The sequence below is a fragment of the Doryrhamphus excisus genome, linkage group LG1 (assembly GCF_037039965.1).
Source record: "Doryrhamphus excisus strain RoL-2023G ecotype Guam linkage group LG1, RoL_Dexc_Guam_v1.1, whole genome shotgun sequence".
In the NCBI taxonomy this organism is placed as follows: Eukaryota; Metazoa; Chordata; class Actinopteri; order Syngnathiformes; family Syngnathidae; genus Doryrhamphus; species Doryrhamphus excisus.
In genome coordinates, this window is record NC_136357.1 from 16749285 (window position 1) to 16766909 (window position 17625).

General features: G+C 40.7%; 1 protein-coding gene across 1 annotated transcript in view; it reads left to right on the forward strand.

Annotated features, from left to right (window-relative positions):
- The first annotated feature begins 393 nt into the window (after positions 1–393).
- lingo1a (leucine rich repeat and Ig domain containing 1a) overlaps positions 394–17625 on the forward strand; it is a 136663-nt gene continuing 119431 nt past the window's right edge. Inside the window, exon 1 of the mRNA XM_058076684.2 lies at positions 394–632. The gene's annotated coding sequence lies outside the window, so the exon portion shown is untranslated. The remainder of the gene's footprint in view (positions 633–17625) is intronic.

Below are 17625 nucleotides of genomic sequence, written 5' to 3' on the forward strand. Positions count from 1 at the left end.
GACTTACATTCTATTGACCTTCTTCACAATGTACCTTCTTCAATAAACCACAACTCACCAGTGCCGTCAGCACTCATGCAGACCATGATGCTCCACATCATCATGCTCATTTCAGGATGGATCTTGGCTGTGTTAAACACGGAAAGAAAACACGACATCACAACTCGGATCTGTTATTGTGTAGCTCTGATTGCAGAAACTAGGAGAGACGCCCCCCCCACCCCACACACACACACACACACACCTCACTCCACCTCCCTGCTCCCTCCCATCATCCATCTCCCAATCTCTCATCACACACTGCAGCTCCTCCCTCCTCCACCTTCCCCACAGCAACACCCCCCCCCCTTCTTTTCCCAGCGTGTGTGTTTGTGTGTGTCGTCCGTCGCAGTGCAAAGCGCATGTGCTGTGCGCGCACATGTGGCAACAGCAGCCGACCGGGACACGACCGCGCTGAAGTGCTCCCGACTCGGATCCCTGCATATGATTCCCACCTCCTATCTTCATCACATCCACCCCTAATGGAGTCTCTCCTCCTCCTCTTCCTCCTCAGCACCGTGGATTTAAGCAGCAGCATTCTCAGCATGAAATGAAGCAGGCCATTCCTGGATACTCGTCAACTGAAGAATCCGGTAAGGATGCCGCCTCCTCACTCCTTTCTTCTTACTTGTCAAAGCACACTAGGAGGGTAGAAGTGCACTTTGAATGAAGCGGTGCCACCTACTGAGGACACAATCCCAGAATAGGGATGGTATGTGGATGCATGGGACATGTCCTACATGGAGGCAACTTCTGCAGGGACTTTTATGACTGATAATTCCCAGATTTTGAATGGAGAATCATCCCATTAGTAATGTACTGTTGGCTTTTTCTAATGATCACACTGCTGACAATACCTCCTTTAGTGTACTGCACTCGCCTCCCTCTTTTGCCTTTTATCCGTCATTTTATCAGCCTCACTCACTGTTGATGCTATTCCCGTCCCTGCATGCCGGGTGAGCATCTTTTTCATCTCTACGTTCTCCTATCTCGTTATCAATTCTCCGTTCATCTCTGCAGAATCTACAGGGAAGGAGTGGAGGGAGAGGAAAAGGGACGGAGGGGAGGGTGTGAGGATTTGAGCCGTTGTGAGAGAAAAAAAAATGGTTTTATTGAAAGAGAAAGGAATGAGATTCGCATTGGAAGGTAAAGAAGTGAAGTTGACAGGAGGACCAAAGGTGGACACGATGGTAAAAGTGGGAGGTGGGAGAAGGAGGCAAGTGGGTACTAACATGCCCAGGAAAGTGCTTTTAGGGCTCAGGAGTCGGCTTACTCGAAATGTGATATTTTTCGGCCTCCATCTGACCACGCATGCACTCTGACTGGCATCAATATTTATCACATTTCCCATTTTACTGCAGGAGGAAACACATGATATCAGCACCACAGGATGGAAAGATAATAAAAGATAAATCTAATCTGGATTGAACCTTTTTGGACCCTTTTTGCATTGTCAATTCCTTTGCTGTATTGGAAATACACTCATGTCAAAACATCAGTGGCGGCCATGTTTTTTTTTCAAATAATCTTGTTCACATTTTACACACATGTGCTTGTCAGTCGCCTAATGATGTATATGAAATTTCATGGTGATTCAGCTAAACACACTAAAGTTACATAGGATGTTTTATACTGTAGAGTGAATTGAGCTGACTGAGACATTTCAAGTCAGTTCGATTTTCGGGTTTATAACAGAATCATTGGGATGCATGTCTCGACACATTTCCCACCCTTTTGTGTGTAGCAATTCAGCAATAGTGAATAGGAATACATGGCGAATTCTGTTTTTTTTTTACAGAACTTTAAATGGCATGTATGGGTTGTGGTCAAAATTATTTGGAATAAATGCTAGCATACATGTAATACAGATATCCTCAAAAGTTTTACAATCATGACTTATGGACGGTTAATTGATGGCAGCCATGTTTTCCAACCATCCATCCATTTTCCTCCGCTTATCCGGGTTCGGGTTGCGGGGGCAGCAGTCTTAGTAGGGATGCCCAGACTTCCCGATCCCCGGCCACCTCCTCCAGCTCCACCGGGAGGACACCAAGGCGTTCCCAGGCCAGCTGTGAGACATAATGCCTCCAGCGTGTCCTAGGTCTGCCCCGGGGCCTTTTCCCGGCTGGGCATGCCCGGAACACCTCACCAGGGAGGCGTCTGGGAGGCATCCGGTCTAGATACCCGAGCCCGAGTCAGCGCTCTTGAAAGATATTGTTTTTGAATCGTATTGTTCCATTAGCTAGCCCATTGTAAAACAGGTTACTCTAACTAGCTGGCAACCAGCTAAAGTAACCTGTTTCACAATGGGCTAATCCAGCCTAAATTTGGAACAATGTTTTTGGAAAAATATTGGTTTTGAATCATATTGTTCCACAAGCTAGCCCATTGTGAAACAGGTTACTTTAGCTGGTCACCAGCTAGCTAGAGTAACCTGTTTCACAATGGTCTAATCCAGCCTAAATTTGGAAGAATATTTTTGGAAAAATATTGTTTTTGAATCGTTATCTGTGCATTTAGATTCTAATTGAATCACATGAGCTCAAAGAGATTTACATCCCTACTGGCCACAAGCTAAAGTAACCTGTTTCACAATGGGCTAATCCAGCCTAAATTTGGAACAATATTTTTGGAAAAATATTGGTTTTGAATCGTATTGTTCCACTAACTAGCGAAACAGGTTACTCTAGCTAGCTGACGACCAGCTAAAGTAACCTGTTTCACAATGGGCTAATCCAGCCTAAATTTGGAACAATATTTTTGAAAAAAAATTGTTTTTGAATCGTATCGTTCCACTAGCTAGCCCATTGGGAAACAGGTTACTCTAGCTAACTGGCGACCAGCTAAAGTAACCTGTTTCACAATGGGCTAATCTAGCCTAAATTTGGAACAATATTGTTGGAAAAATATTGTTTTAGAGTCGTATCGTTCCACTAGCTAGCCCATTGTGAAACAGGTTACTCTAGCTAGCTGGCGACCAGCTAAAGTAACCCGTTTCACAATGGGCTAATCCAGCCTAAATTTGGAACAATATTTTTGGAAAAATATTGTCTTTGAATTGTATCGATCCACTAGCTAGCCCATTGTGAAACAGGTTACTCTAGCTAGCTGGTGACCAGCAAAAGTAACCAAAATTTTTTTGAAAAATATTGTTTATGAATTGTATCGTTATCTGTGCATTTAGATTCTATTCGAATCACATGAGCTCAAAGAGATTTACATCCCTACTGGCCACGAGCTAAAGTAACCTGTTTCACAATGGTCTAATCCAGCCTAAATTTTGAACAATATTTTTGTGTGCTCTTAGCTAGCTCATGCGCGCTGCATTGCATCCTGGTAGCTTGCTAGATAGCCAACGGTTAGCATTCTCATCTTCAGCCATGGCAAGTTATGGAGCATGCGTGACAAATCTCTCACATTGCTTCTCTTGCAGTACCTGGTGCATGTCTCCACAATTGATTAATCTAAAGATTTATGGCTGATTACTATCGATACAGGAGGTTTCCTCCGAGCGTGGAAACCCCTTCCTTGCTGTAAGTGGATATCCGGTCGCATTGTTCACATCCCTAATACAAATACAAATACATATTAGTTCAGATTTTTTTTTTCACAATGATTCTGATAAACACCGTAGAGTTTGATTGGGTGTTTTGTAGAGCGCATTGAGCTGTGTGTGAAATTTCAAGTCAATCCGACTTAATGTGTCGTGACTAACCTTTATGCTTTATGTAATTATTTCTCAGAAAAAAATAATATCACAGGCAACAGAGTAGGGGTTGGATATTTGGACAAAGTTTCAACCTTTTGTGTGCAGCGGTTAGGAGTAGACGCGTCTTTATTGCGTTTTGGCTTTGCTAATGGATGAGAAAGCATCCAGGATTACACAGCGTCCTCATTTTGCCGTCAAGATTAAAACCCTAATTGGAGCATCAAGATGGATTTTTTTTTCAGGCTGCAATTTGGGAACGATTTAGAGGAATCTTTCTCTTGCTGATCCAATTGAGGCGTTATCTCAGCTTTATTACCTCCACCAAAGGGGTTATGATTTATCTTTGTTAGAGAACAGTAACACAAAAACCTTCACTTCCATGAAACTTTGTGGAAGACTTTTTTCAATTTCCATTTCGAACCTTCTGTTTTTAGTTATAATGGACTGTTCCTTTTGGACAAGGGGTTTGCAAACACACACAACAGCCTTTTTGGAACAAAATGCAATAGTATTAGTTTGATATACTGGGTTATAATGTGTAACAATGACCACTTTTTGATGGTTTCTCTATGAGATTAATAGGACAATATCCATCCATTCATTGGCTATTATTTCCAAGATACAGTATTGGGTCAAAATAGGAAATGTAGGGAAAGGCAAAAAGGCAAAACAGTTTATCAGAACTTACATTGTGTCTACAAGCAACCAGTCTAGAGTTTTGGCATAAAATGTTTTGTTTTTATTTGCAGAAATGCATGCAAGTAGAGAAATTTCATTAACTTTTGCACCAGAGTTTCTTGGAAACTGCAAGGCAGATCATTATAAGCAGCTGGTGGCAAACCTGAAGTCCTACAAAGCCATTGTTTGCAATGATTTGCAATTATTTTTGCATTCCCATTTAGAATACTTTCTATTGAACTGTAGTGATGAGCACGGGGAATGATTACACCAGGAATTTGCAACTATGGAGAAAAGATATCAGTGAAAATGGAATACATCTATGCTTGCTGACTATGGTTGAAATGTGATCAGGGATGGCCCTGCTGCTGAGTATCGGAAGCCAAAAAGCATTATTCAGATACTGAATAATGGGAACTTTGTTGTTTTAAGTGATACTTTAGTTTGTTTTTCATACGATATTCAATCGCCTGATGTCTTAAAATTGATCTATCATGCACATTTTTCAACAGTTTGAGACAAGCAAGTAGCAAGTAATGTGGCTTCAGTGTACCTTTTGCTAGTGGTGGGCTCATGGCCTTGCCTCCACCCCCAAAGACAAAGAGACAGTATGACTGCCAAAATGGCTCACTCCGTTCATGCCGTTGTTTTACGGAACAAGGGTGCTGAAGTCAATGCAGAGAGTGAACTTTCTTATTAATTAGCATCTCAAAGATTGTCCAGGTATAAATGTGAGTGTGAATGGTTGTTTGTCTATATGTGCCCTGTGATTGGCTGGCGACCAGTCCAGGGTGTACCCCAGCTCTCGCCCGAAGACAGCTGGGATAGGCTCCAGCATGCCTGCAACCCTTGTGAGGATAAGCGGTATAGAAAATGGATGGATGGATGGATATATCGCCCTGAACAGTCCTGGAAATATGCGGCACCACTCTTTTAATATAGTTTAATGTGTTTGTAGCTATAAGATGAGGCGGGTGCATGCAAGGAAATGAATGTCCCAAGATGAATCAGTTCTATAGCTGTTGCTACGTGATGTCTCCATTGGCGAGTTAGCACTCCTGCCTCCAGCTCACAGCAGCTTAGACTCACCAGCATGAAGGAAGCAGCCAAGTGCGACGATCACTCACTCGGTTCTATCCCACTTGGCCGCGGTGAGCGAGAGTCCATTGCTGTCCAAGAGTGACTCTGAATTGGACCCCCACCCATGGCAACAATGCCCACTGCCAAAATGCACGGCTAACAAGTCATTTTATCCTCCCAACTTTCCAAGGCAATTATTGTGCGGGTCGTTATAGCAAATAATGGTCACTACTGGACGCAGCTTCATGATTGACCATGATGCATGAAATGAACTTGGCACATTAGTCACACAGAATCACACTTAATGGCGTCCGAGTGGGCGCGCATGGGAGATTCTGCACATTTTAGCACCTCCTGGGGGGCATTTCGCTTGGCGCATTGTCATCTGGAATTTACAAGTGACGATAAATGAGATAAGATCAAGGGCCAACGCTATTTATTTATATCTTTCTAATGAGAGTCTTTGATTATTGTATTACAGTATATGCATATATACAGTAAATATTTTGATATTTTCACAGTAAAAGTAAAGTAATGTCATTAATTTTCCCATTACAGTGAATTCACAATTTATTTATTCATTCATAATTCAGAAACAATTTCCAGAAGGCAGGAGTGAAGGTATAAGCATCTATACAACTGAAAAGACTGAAAATGCCTTGAAAAGCATCACAAAAGAAGAATGGATTGATGCAGTTGTCTTATTCACTTTAATTTATTTAATTTAATAACAATAAAAATCAATTAATATCAATAATAATTAATTTCAATAATAAATGTATTTATTTAATTATTTGTTTGCCTGTTCCAATACTTTAGCTCAGCTAAAAATGTGGTGTTCCTTTACAAATAACGCTATCTTCGCTAAGTTGATTATCACATCCAGATGTAAAAACCTGGAAATAAAAGCTGAAATGTTGCTTTTGAAATGTTGCTCTCATGTTCATCTTTTGGTGTCAAACCCAAACGCAAAAATAATGGACTTTGCCTCACTGTTCCAATACTAGGTGGCACGGCGGTCGAGTGGTTAGCGCGCAGACCTCACAGCTAGGAGACCAGGGTTCAATTCCATCCTCGGCCATCTCTATGTGGAGTTTGCATGTTCTCCCCGTCCAAAAACATGCTAGGTTAATTGTCGACTCCAAATTGTCCATAGGTATGAATGTGAGTGTGAATGGTTGTTTGTCTATATGTGCCCTGTGATTGGCTGGTCACCAGTCCAGGGTGTACCCCGCCTCTCGCCCCAAGACAGCTGGGATAGGCTCCAGCACCCCCGCGACCCTTGTGAGGAAAAAGTGGTAGAAAATGAATGAATGAATGTTCCAATGCTTTTGGAGGGGACTGTATTTAAACTATTCTCTTAATTGAATAACTATAGCCAATTAATCCTTAATTGATTTAAAAAGTTTAAGACCAAAGCTCAAAAACCCCAGAAATCCCCCTAAAATAGAAATTAGATTTTTTTTAAGTCTCAGTACTGAGTAGCTGTGTCATTCTTAATCACCTCAAAAATTGGTTTGGGTATGCTTGATATGCTTGATCTCCTTGTTTCCGGGAGGCTTAGTAGGAATGTTTCTCGAGGTGGTGAAGATGGCTTCACAGAGGGCATCCACTGTCTGGAACTGATGCCCATTTTGTAAACATCCCTTGCCATCCATCCACGAATGTTCTCAATTGGATTTAGATCAGGGATCACACAAGATGGGTCAAAAGAGTGAGCTGAAAAGCCTTCTCACACAGATGCCGTATTGGACTGTACTCGGCACCAGTAACAACTTTCATTTGGGCCAAGGATCTTCCAACAATCAATCGGATGCTCAAACTCAAGAATATTTTAAGGGGCCTACTACTTTCCATAACACTTGTGTTGAAACTTGGTGGGCTGAATAGAAAACCCTGAGGAACTCCTTCACAGATTGTTGTACACATAAAATGCACCAAACCAAACTCGCACAAGAGACATGCATATCTTCCACTCTAAACCCACCGAACCACTCATGTTTGATTAAAGTTGATTTTCTTATAATAAAGCCTTCCTCTGTATGATGAATATGAGAAGTGCGAGCGATATGAACTTACCTAAAACGAATAGTGCATCATTAGCATGTGCTGATCAGACAGCGGGAGCTTCCACATGAAAAACTGCTGCTCCGGCTTTTGTTTCCCCAGTTCTCTCATCACTTGGCGCTCTTATTGCACATCAACAACAATTTGTCTCTGGCTGCAGTCGGCAGGCCTCGTTAGCATCCACTAATCATGCTCTCGTGTCTTTTATTCAGCCTGAATTATTATATCATATAGAGCGCACTTTGACTTCTGAAGTTACTCTGTGCAGTCAGGTCCGTGTTTGGATGCATTTTCATACGGGAGCCACGTTGAGGCACTTGATAAGGATTATCTTAGGTTATCTTGGGTTGCTTGCCTTTTTGTAAGGTTTGAAGGTTTGCTGTATCCCTTCATTTGGAGCAGGGATCTCAAACTCAATTTACCTGCGTGCCACCGCAGCTAGATTCTGGGTGAAGCCGGGCCGCATCAGGTTGTCAAAAAAAACCCAAAACGCATTTATTAAAAACTGGAAAAAAATCAATTAAAAAAAAGCATCTTCAATGCTTTTGCTTCTGCTATACCCTACACTTTTTCAGTACTTTGGTTACAAAATATCTGATAAAACATTCCACTGTTCTCAAATATCTTAATTTTTATTTTTCTATACACAAAATAAGATTAAAAAAATAAACAAATTAAGAATAAAGACAATAAATCAATCATTCAGTAATAAATAAGTAAAATAATAATAAAACAGCAAATAAGAAAAACGTAAGAAACCACATACAGTTGGTAGAGAAATTATGTTTTTCAGATTCAAATGTACAGTATTAACAGTTATTTAACCTTTAACATGAACATTAATGAAACTTAATAATTTGACCCAATTAGCACGTTAGCATCATACTCAGTTCCATCTGGGAGCAGCGTGGTAACTTTAACAACATGTTTGATGAGATGCTTTATCTTGACGTGTATTTTCCCTTTTATTCCAAATCATTTCCTGCATTTATTTGTACCCAGCGTCATAAGCCTTTAGCTTCATTGCTAATCCAAAGCAAAACAGGGCGGGGTAACAGGGTAGGGTAACAGTATGGGCGGGGCAAAATCATGTTAATTGTGTCCGGTGTGCACACAGCTTTAAGCTGTCATTTCAACATTAAAATTTGGTATCAAGGTGGGGGCCTCAAACTAGCGTCTCGCGGGCTGCATTTGGCCCGCGGGCCGCACGTTTGAGATCCCTGATTTAGAGACATAATTCTATGTTTATTTCATAAAAGATAGCACTTAGTTGGAACATCTGAATCATCATAGCATTGTATAGTAGTATTAAATATTAAGGTAGTTTCACACCTTTTGTCAGAAGCAAATGGCTTGACCTGTATTAACATTATAGGAATCCCTGTATCACTATGTGTGATCCCATCTTGATGATGGTATAAGCGGGTTCACTAGTCAGACATGAGGATTTTTGAAAATTCTATACAGTAAGATCTATTTTATTGTGGTTAATTGGTAATTTCATATTTTCATAGCTAGAGCATAGAAAACATGTTTATGACTTTCTAAATACGGGTTTTGTCCTGTAGACAAGAAATAACACTACAATAGTCACTTCTATTATATTCTTATTATTCTTTGTTTACATCACATTGTGCAGGCTACAGGACCTCTGCAGGGTCATAACAAACTGCCAGTACTAGCAACCTACCAAGCTAACAAGTTAGCCTTTCCAATTTACTTATTCTGTTTCAAACTGAGTGAGGAAGAAGGACAAAGAGGCCAACAACTTACCACTTTCACACAGAATGAGAGGAGAACCCTCTGCTGGCTCAGTAGCCAGTCTACATGTAGTGAAAGTTAATGTAATCAAACATCATTATCAAACACACGGTAACCAGACAGAAAGCTTTCTAGATCTTCCAGAATCTCTACCTGTTCCAGCTTGTGCTTCCCACCAAAACAGTCTGTTTTAATTTATTCCACACACGGGCCCACCTCCAGGCACGCCACCTCTTTTGACCTATAGGGACTTTTTGGAAATTTTAGACAACGCATCCGGCGACTAGTGGAAACTCTGCAGTTAATTGAATAGACTTGTTAGATGGAGCATTTGCTGTATGTTGTCTACCAACCGATAGTGTTGTTTATAGTCATAAAACGCGTACAATCAGTGAAATGGTCCCAAGAGCGAATTCGGTTAGTGCAACATGACTGAAAGTTAATTACAAACGTTTCTTCCAGACTGTTAAAAAAAAAAAACAAAACAAGCTGACTAAATTGTCTTGACATTATTTAACACGCCTCCTCGGCTAGTATTAGTGTCGTCTCGGTGTTTGGCACATGAACACAATCCCATTCAGGCTCCGTGTGATGTATCGGCGCCATGTTTGTGCAGCGTGGCCTCACATCACTATTAAATCCCGACATGGCTCCTAACAAAGCTGCCCCCCACCCCCACCTCCTACATCCGCATCCTCACAGCTGGAGATCAATCAGAAGTAATACATATTTAGTTCAGACCTTTTCACTGGGCTCCCCTGTGAGTCTGACACACTGCAACACTCCCAGAGCGTTCGCTCCTTCCACCTTTACTCAGTCACTCACACGCAGCGTCCTTGGAAACATAGACCGATATATCTAAATACGGTACAACCTCTACTAACCCTTCCCAGATGTTCCACTTTGTATTTTAAAACATTTGCTCTCATAGGAATTCATGTACAGTATTAGAAATCATCTGTTCCAGAGTCAAGCTGTGGCCACCAGAAAAACCTTAACTGTACCTTAACTGTCACTTCCAATACATACAATACGGCCTTGAGTATTGGCTGATACTGATATCAACACAAATCATACATACTTTTATTAGGAGTGCTCCGATCGATCGGCCACAGATCGGTATCGGCCGATATCTTTGAAAAAAGACGGTATGGGACATTGGTTGATGCTTGCTTTAAGACGCTGATCCCCTCCGCAGATCAGCTCCGCTTTCAGAACAAGCATGTCTGCCGTGTGTGTGACTTCCAATCTTTGTGAGACTGAAATATGTACTTCAAAAATGTCTCACAGGGTGGCGCTTCAAAAATTCAGCATTTGGGCCTGAACACTGAGTTTGAGGCTCGGGATGTCATCTTCCGTACATTTATACTGCAGGTATGTGATCGGTATTGAGATCAGACGATTTCACTCATGGATTATCGGGATCGGTATTGGCAACGGCATCGGCAGCATAAAATAGCTTACGCCAACATTGAGGCAGCAAAGGAATTAACTACTTTTCAAAAGTAAACATCTTTGTGATCATCATTTATATTCAAGTTGATTGCTTTGATATTTACAGTATAAACTGGTCGAAAATAGCCCTGTAAGAAAGTCATAGTAAAGTCGATTAAAAGTTAATATCCAAACAGGTTCATGGAGAAGTTCAGACATTTTATCCAAAAAGAACTCTGGATAAAATCGTCATTTAAATCATGCAAACTTTTATGACCCTGCCTTTTAAAAACATCCATATTGAGAATCGTTAGGAACCAGAATCGTTCAAATTCAGACGATGCCCAACCATACTCTGTTGCTTTTTGTGGGGTGCTTTAGATGTGCCATGTGGGTGGTCGTGTTGAACTATGCAGGTTTTGTGCCACCTCGGGGGACTTTTGCCTTCGGTTGCAATGTCTGTGTTGATCACGTGTTTGGTTGAGTTTGGCTTTTTTGAGGATATTTAGTCAAAAATAAGCATGGCCTGACTACCTGTATTCATCGAAATAGTGACATTTCTTGCAAAATCAAATTCAAATCTTTTATGAACATGATGCTAAATGGATAGCTATGTGACATAACTATGACAAGCATTACACTGCTTGCGCAATTTGTTTGCCAAGTAAGTATTTTGACCAAACTGTCATTTTAATACATAATTTCCAACTCCAAGCTGAATTACTTTGAATGGCTATTGGATTTAAGCATACCAGGTGATGGGTATATGTGGCTTTAGGAGATCAACACTAATATGCGGCTGCTTTTGCTCTGGCAAAACAGGCCAGCAAAGAAATGTGACCGAGGGATGCAGGACTTTCGAAATTCCTGACATATTCGGAAGTGACCACAGAATCAGCAAAGGTTTTGTTGCAAACGCCCAAAAGGGTCGTGAGAAATGAGAAAAAGATTGATGAACTGCCAAAGATTTAAGAAAACTCAAACCTGAAGCTACCAGGAAGCAATTATTCTCTAGTGCTCTCCCACTCAGACACCCGCAAAGTGTAGGTGGGTTCTGGCGTGGGCTGGAATTTTTAAAGGTGAGCTTGTTTGAGACTTTTTGTGTTGAAGATGGACTCAAACTCAACTCCCAAACCTACTGCCAGTTTCTTGAAGTCACTTTCTTCACACAGTGGTACAGGGAAAAGTTTGCACCTTTCAAGAAGACCATGATTTTTATGCAGGAGAATGCACCAAAATGCATCAAAATGCTCCACTGCTTGTCTAGCTAGTGGAAAACTGCTATTTTTGGGGGGGAAGTTTGCCCATCATCCACAATACTTTTTTGAAACATAAGGATGTGCATTCTAAAGAGATGAAAACAGCTAAAAAGACAGCTAGCTAACAATGTACATAACAGGACACACCTATTTTTTTTGGGGGGGGGAGGTTGCCCATCATCCACGATACTTTTGTGAAACATAAGGATGTGCATTCTAAAGAGATGAAAACAGCTAAAAAAACAGCTAGCTAACAATGTACATAACAGAACACACCTATTTTTTTTTTGGGGGGGGGGGTTGCCCATCATCCACAATACTTTTGTGAAACATAAGGATGAGCATTCTAAAGAGATGAAAACAGCTAAAAAAAAGAGCTAGCTAACAATATACATAACAGGACACACCTATATTTTGGGGGGAGGTTTGCCCATCATCCACAATACTTTTGTGAAACATTTGTGAAACATAAGGATGTGCATTCTAAAGACATGAAAACAGCTAAAAAAATAAACACAGCTAGCTAACAATATACATAACAGGACACACCTATTTGGGGGGGGGGTTGTCCATCATCCACAATACTTTTGTGAAACATAAGGATGTGCATTCTTAAGAGATGAAAACAGCTAAAAAAATAAACACAGCTAGCTAACAATATACATAACAGGACACACCTATTTTTTGGGGGGCTTTGCCCATCATCCACAATACTTTTGTGAAACATAAGGATGAGCATTCTAAAGAGATGAAAACAGCTAAAAAAAAAGAGCTAGCTAACAATATACATAACAGGACACACCTATTTTGGGGGGGGGGGTTGTCCATCATCCACAATACTTTTGTGAAACATAAGGATGTGCATTCTAAAGACATGAAAACAACTAAAAAAAACAACAGCTAGCTAACAATGTACAGAACAGGAAACACCTACACCTATTTTGACTACAAAGTCCCCCAAAAACACAACTGACATAATGACTGCACATAAACCAAGCTACGAAGAAGCTGGCGTGTTGACACAATCTCTTGCGCCCCCCACAATTAAGTATTAGCGCACATTCCATTCTTTGTTTACACACTGCTAGATGGACTGTGTTGTGATATTATCGTAATATGTGATCCATGCATCACAATCAATATCATGGTGCATGAAGCCTTTCCATCAATACACTGTATGTCCCTTTTGTCGGCAAGGCTAGGCAAGCACCACATTTCCACCATGGAGTCATGCTGGTGTAATGACTTGTCACCCATCTGCTACAAAGTTTCACTCTTATAGGAGGCTCAGCTTCTAAAACCTGTAGCTCATCCTCTGCATATTCAGGCTCAAAAAGATAAGGTTCTGGATCCTCATTTGTCCAAAAGTAGTCGTTGGCGGCATCTCTCACAAAGTCTGCCATGATTCGTACTAACAAACAAACACATGCTTTCAATGCCGCTATCAATGTGCCCAGGAAAAAAGTTCCGGAAATGTTTAAAATGATCAAAATATTGTAAGTATTACATATAATCATGAATGTATCCGTTGCAAGGTGCAAGGTCAAAGCAAGTATGTATATAAAACCATAAAATGTTGTTGAGTATATACTAGAAATAGGTGTGTGCAATGATGTACATTGTTAGCTCCCTCATGTTAACAGTTTTTCTCTCTTTAGAACGCACATAGAAAAAAAACAAAAGACGTGTGCTCATGTTTCGCATTGTATTGTGGATGATGGGCAACCCCCCCCAAACTACAGTTTTCCTTTAAGGGCTTTACTAGCTAGCTGCAGTGGAACACTTTGATCCATGAGATGAAGCATTGTCCTGCATAAAAAGAGTTTCCTTTCAAGATGATAAAAATAATGACATGACGGCCCCTTCTTATTAAACGTCATATTTACAATGAAGGAAGACAGTACAACAGTTTCTGAGAGGCTTTGGTTGCTGCTGGACAAAAACATCATCATCAAGCGATGAAGAAAATGACATGACTCCGTCGATACGAGGAAAGAAGGGTGGCCACTGATTGGTCACTGATTTATTTTGACAAATGTTTATTTGTTTGTTTATCATTCTGACTTTAAAACATGAAAATAAAAGAGTGACATGGGTCATATTTATGCCTAATAATTGTGCACATGGATATTCTCAACCAAAGCAAAACATTACTTTCATTTGCTTAAATATTAAGGTTTAGGTAAGGATTTTATGCTGCCGATACCGAGTGAAATACTCATATACTGATACCGATACCGATCACATACATGCAGTATATGCAGTTTTCTTGTGGAAGCTACTTTTACAAAATGAAAATGGCCAATATAGTTTGACGATAAAGTAGTAAACTATCATTTGCAAACTGTTTTTCTGCATGTTTTGAAATGCCATTCAGTCAGAACACTCTACTCTGTTTGGTTATGTGATTCAAAAGTCTTAATAAACAAAAAAATGTAATAGTAAACAAAATAATAAATACATACGTTACTATGAGACATAGGTTGTAAATAGACACACACATTGTGCCACATGTTGCCTACAGCCCAATGCAGGTTCTGAATGCCAAAACCCTTAAGGAGTTTCCAAAAGTGGGCATATTATTGATATTCCATCGATGGACCGGCGGCGACTGGCGGTGCTGTAAAAACCGAGGCAGACATTTAATTTGCAAGCGGAATGAGATGAACTTTGTGTGAAAGCAGGTCGCTTTGCATCTGTAATGGAAACGTTCTCACTGTGATCTAAAATGTATGGGAGGGACATTCTAGGCCTGTGTGGACTTTATGGTCTTATGGGGGGAATACACGTTGACTGGAGACATCAAAGGCATCCAATTAGCTGCAACGTCAAACAAAGCCACCGCTTTGAACCCAACCCAACAAAAACATGACAAGTGTGAGTGTACACAACTGCTAATACCGTGCCAACTGCGACTGTGTGCAACAGAAACTGCACTTCGTTGCCTTCAAGAAAACAACTTTTGCAACCTGAAAAGAGGAAGCGATTAGTGAGTTTGAACCTTGTGATGTCATCACTCAACGTGGCAGGCAGGAAGTAAACAACAAAAAATAGCCTAAAATAGTCGTGGAGTATAATCAGGAGTGATACAAAGCCGCCATGATCTTGTCCTTGCCTAAACATTTTTGTCAGTCGAGGGTCGGCTCTGCGCTGCCTTTTTGATCTGCAAACAACATCAATTTACCTGCTGTGCCGATTTGTGCGTGCGCTGTTAACATCTGCTTAAAACGCTAAAGATGGAGGCACAGCTGCACGGCGGCAGAGAGACGAGTCGTTCAATGAGGCATAAATGAAATGAAAACAAGGGAGGAAGGATACACGACTAAAACTGTGTTTGTCTCCTCGCCTTCCCTGACTGCTGAATCACTTTAGCACTCTGAAGTGAAGTTTAAAAATACTTTGACAAACTTTAAATGTTTTACTTTGTATGCCTGCCGCTTTAATTCTCCACATGCTCCTGACAGTTTTAGGTCAGACATATTCACCAACTCAGCCCTCCTTGGCGAATTATACAATATATGTTTTTGCTGTATATTCCAGAAAAAATACACATTTTAGTATAGGGGATAAGTGGACATCTCACCCAGGATAAGGACCTACAAAGTAGCACAAGAAAAAAAGGCTTAATATTATGAGAAAATATCCACGTTTACATGAGAAGATTTTCCTCTTTCCGAATGGAATCTTTCCGAATGACGTACCACAAAACAGTGTATACTTGGAAAGGAATATTCCAATCTCCTGTCTACATGCACCGCTATAATCAAACGGAATAATCAGTGGGGCATGCGCAGTAAAACGTAAACAACATCACGTGATTCATCGAAGATTGTGGACGAGAGTGTGATTACCACGGTTGTTGGGACAGTTGCTACGCTTTTTTTTAAAGCAGCAGCTTGAAACCCATGCGATCCTGCGGAAAATGACAGCGGAGAAGAGGCGGAGAGGGAATGGGATTAAATTGAGATTTGTGTCATGTTTTTCTGTGTTGCCTATGCCAGTGATTTTCAACCACTGTGCCGCGGCACACTAGTGTACCTTGAGAAACCGTCAGGTGTGCCGTGAGGAATTATCCAATATCACTTTTTATAATTAACATTTATTAATCATCATTTGCAAATATTATGTCAATAGCCATTATGTCAATAGTATACATGGACCCACATATTCCAATTGCATTTGGTTTATTTGCTCAAACGGAAAGAATTGAACAGGGATGGAATATTCCTTTAACCAATCAGATTGAGGTATCTTGTACCCACTCAAATGGAAAGTTGTCAGGGTGCCTTCTTCTTCGTGGTGTTTTTCTTCTTCTGTTGTTTATTGGCGGTTGGCAAGCAGCTTTCGTATGCATTAGCGCCATCTGTGAAACAGAATCTAAACCCTTTTATACTTTATTCACAAGTCCAGTTTTATTAAAAAAGAAAATATATATCCATATAAAACATGTCCTGAGTTTAATTATAAAATATTAGCAAGATTGAATTTGATCTTTTCCTGTTTAAATTGATCCCGGGTGCGTTCTTTCAGCGCATGCTCAGATATGACGTAACACGCAGATCCAGACGTTCTTCACTTTTAAAAATGGAGGCCAGCAATCGGCACTGGACTAAGCAAAGTTTGTTTTTGATTCAAACTAAATTTCAAGACTGGACAGATGAAAAACTGGCAATACGGAGTTATTCCAACAAGTGAAAGAAAAACTTGGGGAAGCCGGTATCACGTGATGTTGATGTTTACGTTTTACTGTGTTTGATTTTCACGGCGCATGTAGACAAGAGATTGGAATATTCCTTTCCATGGATACCATTGTTTCCTGAAAGGTCATTCGGAAAGAGAAAACGTGGTGATGTAAAAACATGGCTCCTGTGGAGTGTCTGTGGTGTAAAGACTGGCAGAGCAATGTAATATTGGTCCGTGTGGCAACACCTACCTTGTTCCTCCCATAGACTTATTGATGTTAAAAAACGTGCCGTGGCTCAAAAAAGTTTGAAAAACACTGGCCTATGCAACCACAGAGTACCCGAAAGCTGTGGATGAAAGTCTGCAGCAAAGATTGGTGGGAGCGAGTGGTTCTTCTGCGAGTTTTTTTTGGCCGTCCAGTCTTGCAATTACGTTCAGTTCTTTTAAAGTTTGTATCAAAAACGAACTTTCCGCTGTAGTCCAGTGATGACTGCTCGCCGCCATTTTCAAAACCTGAGAGACGTCTGCGTGTTACGTCACAGCTGAGCATGCGCTGAAAGAACGCATTCTGACAACTTTCCGATTGAGCGGGTACAAGATACCTCAATCGGATTGGGGAAAGGAATATTCCACCCCTGTGAATCTGATTATATGTTCATTCGGATTGGTGTATTGAGGTGTATACAAAAGTTATATTCTTTCCGTTTGAGCAAATAACCCGAGTGGAACTGAAATATTTGGGTCCATGTAAACGTGGCTAATGATTAATTCTAGCTGCATAGTACTGCATAAAGGGAAAATTGTCACGGTCGGTGTCGAGAGCTTTAAGGTTCGACCCCAGGATGCAGAAAGCAGGACCAAATGCATGTAAATAATATTTATTCATTGCTAAAATTGCAGCAACTCAGGGAGTAG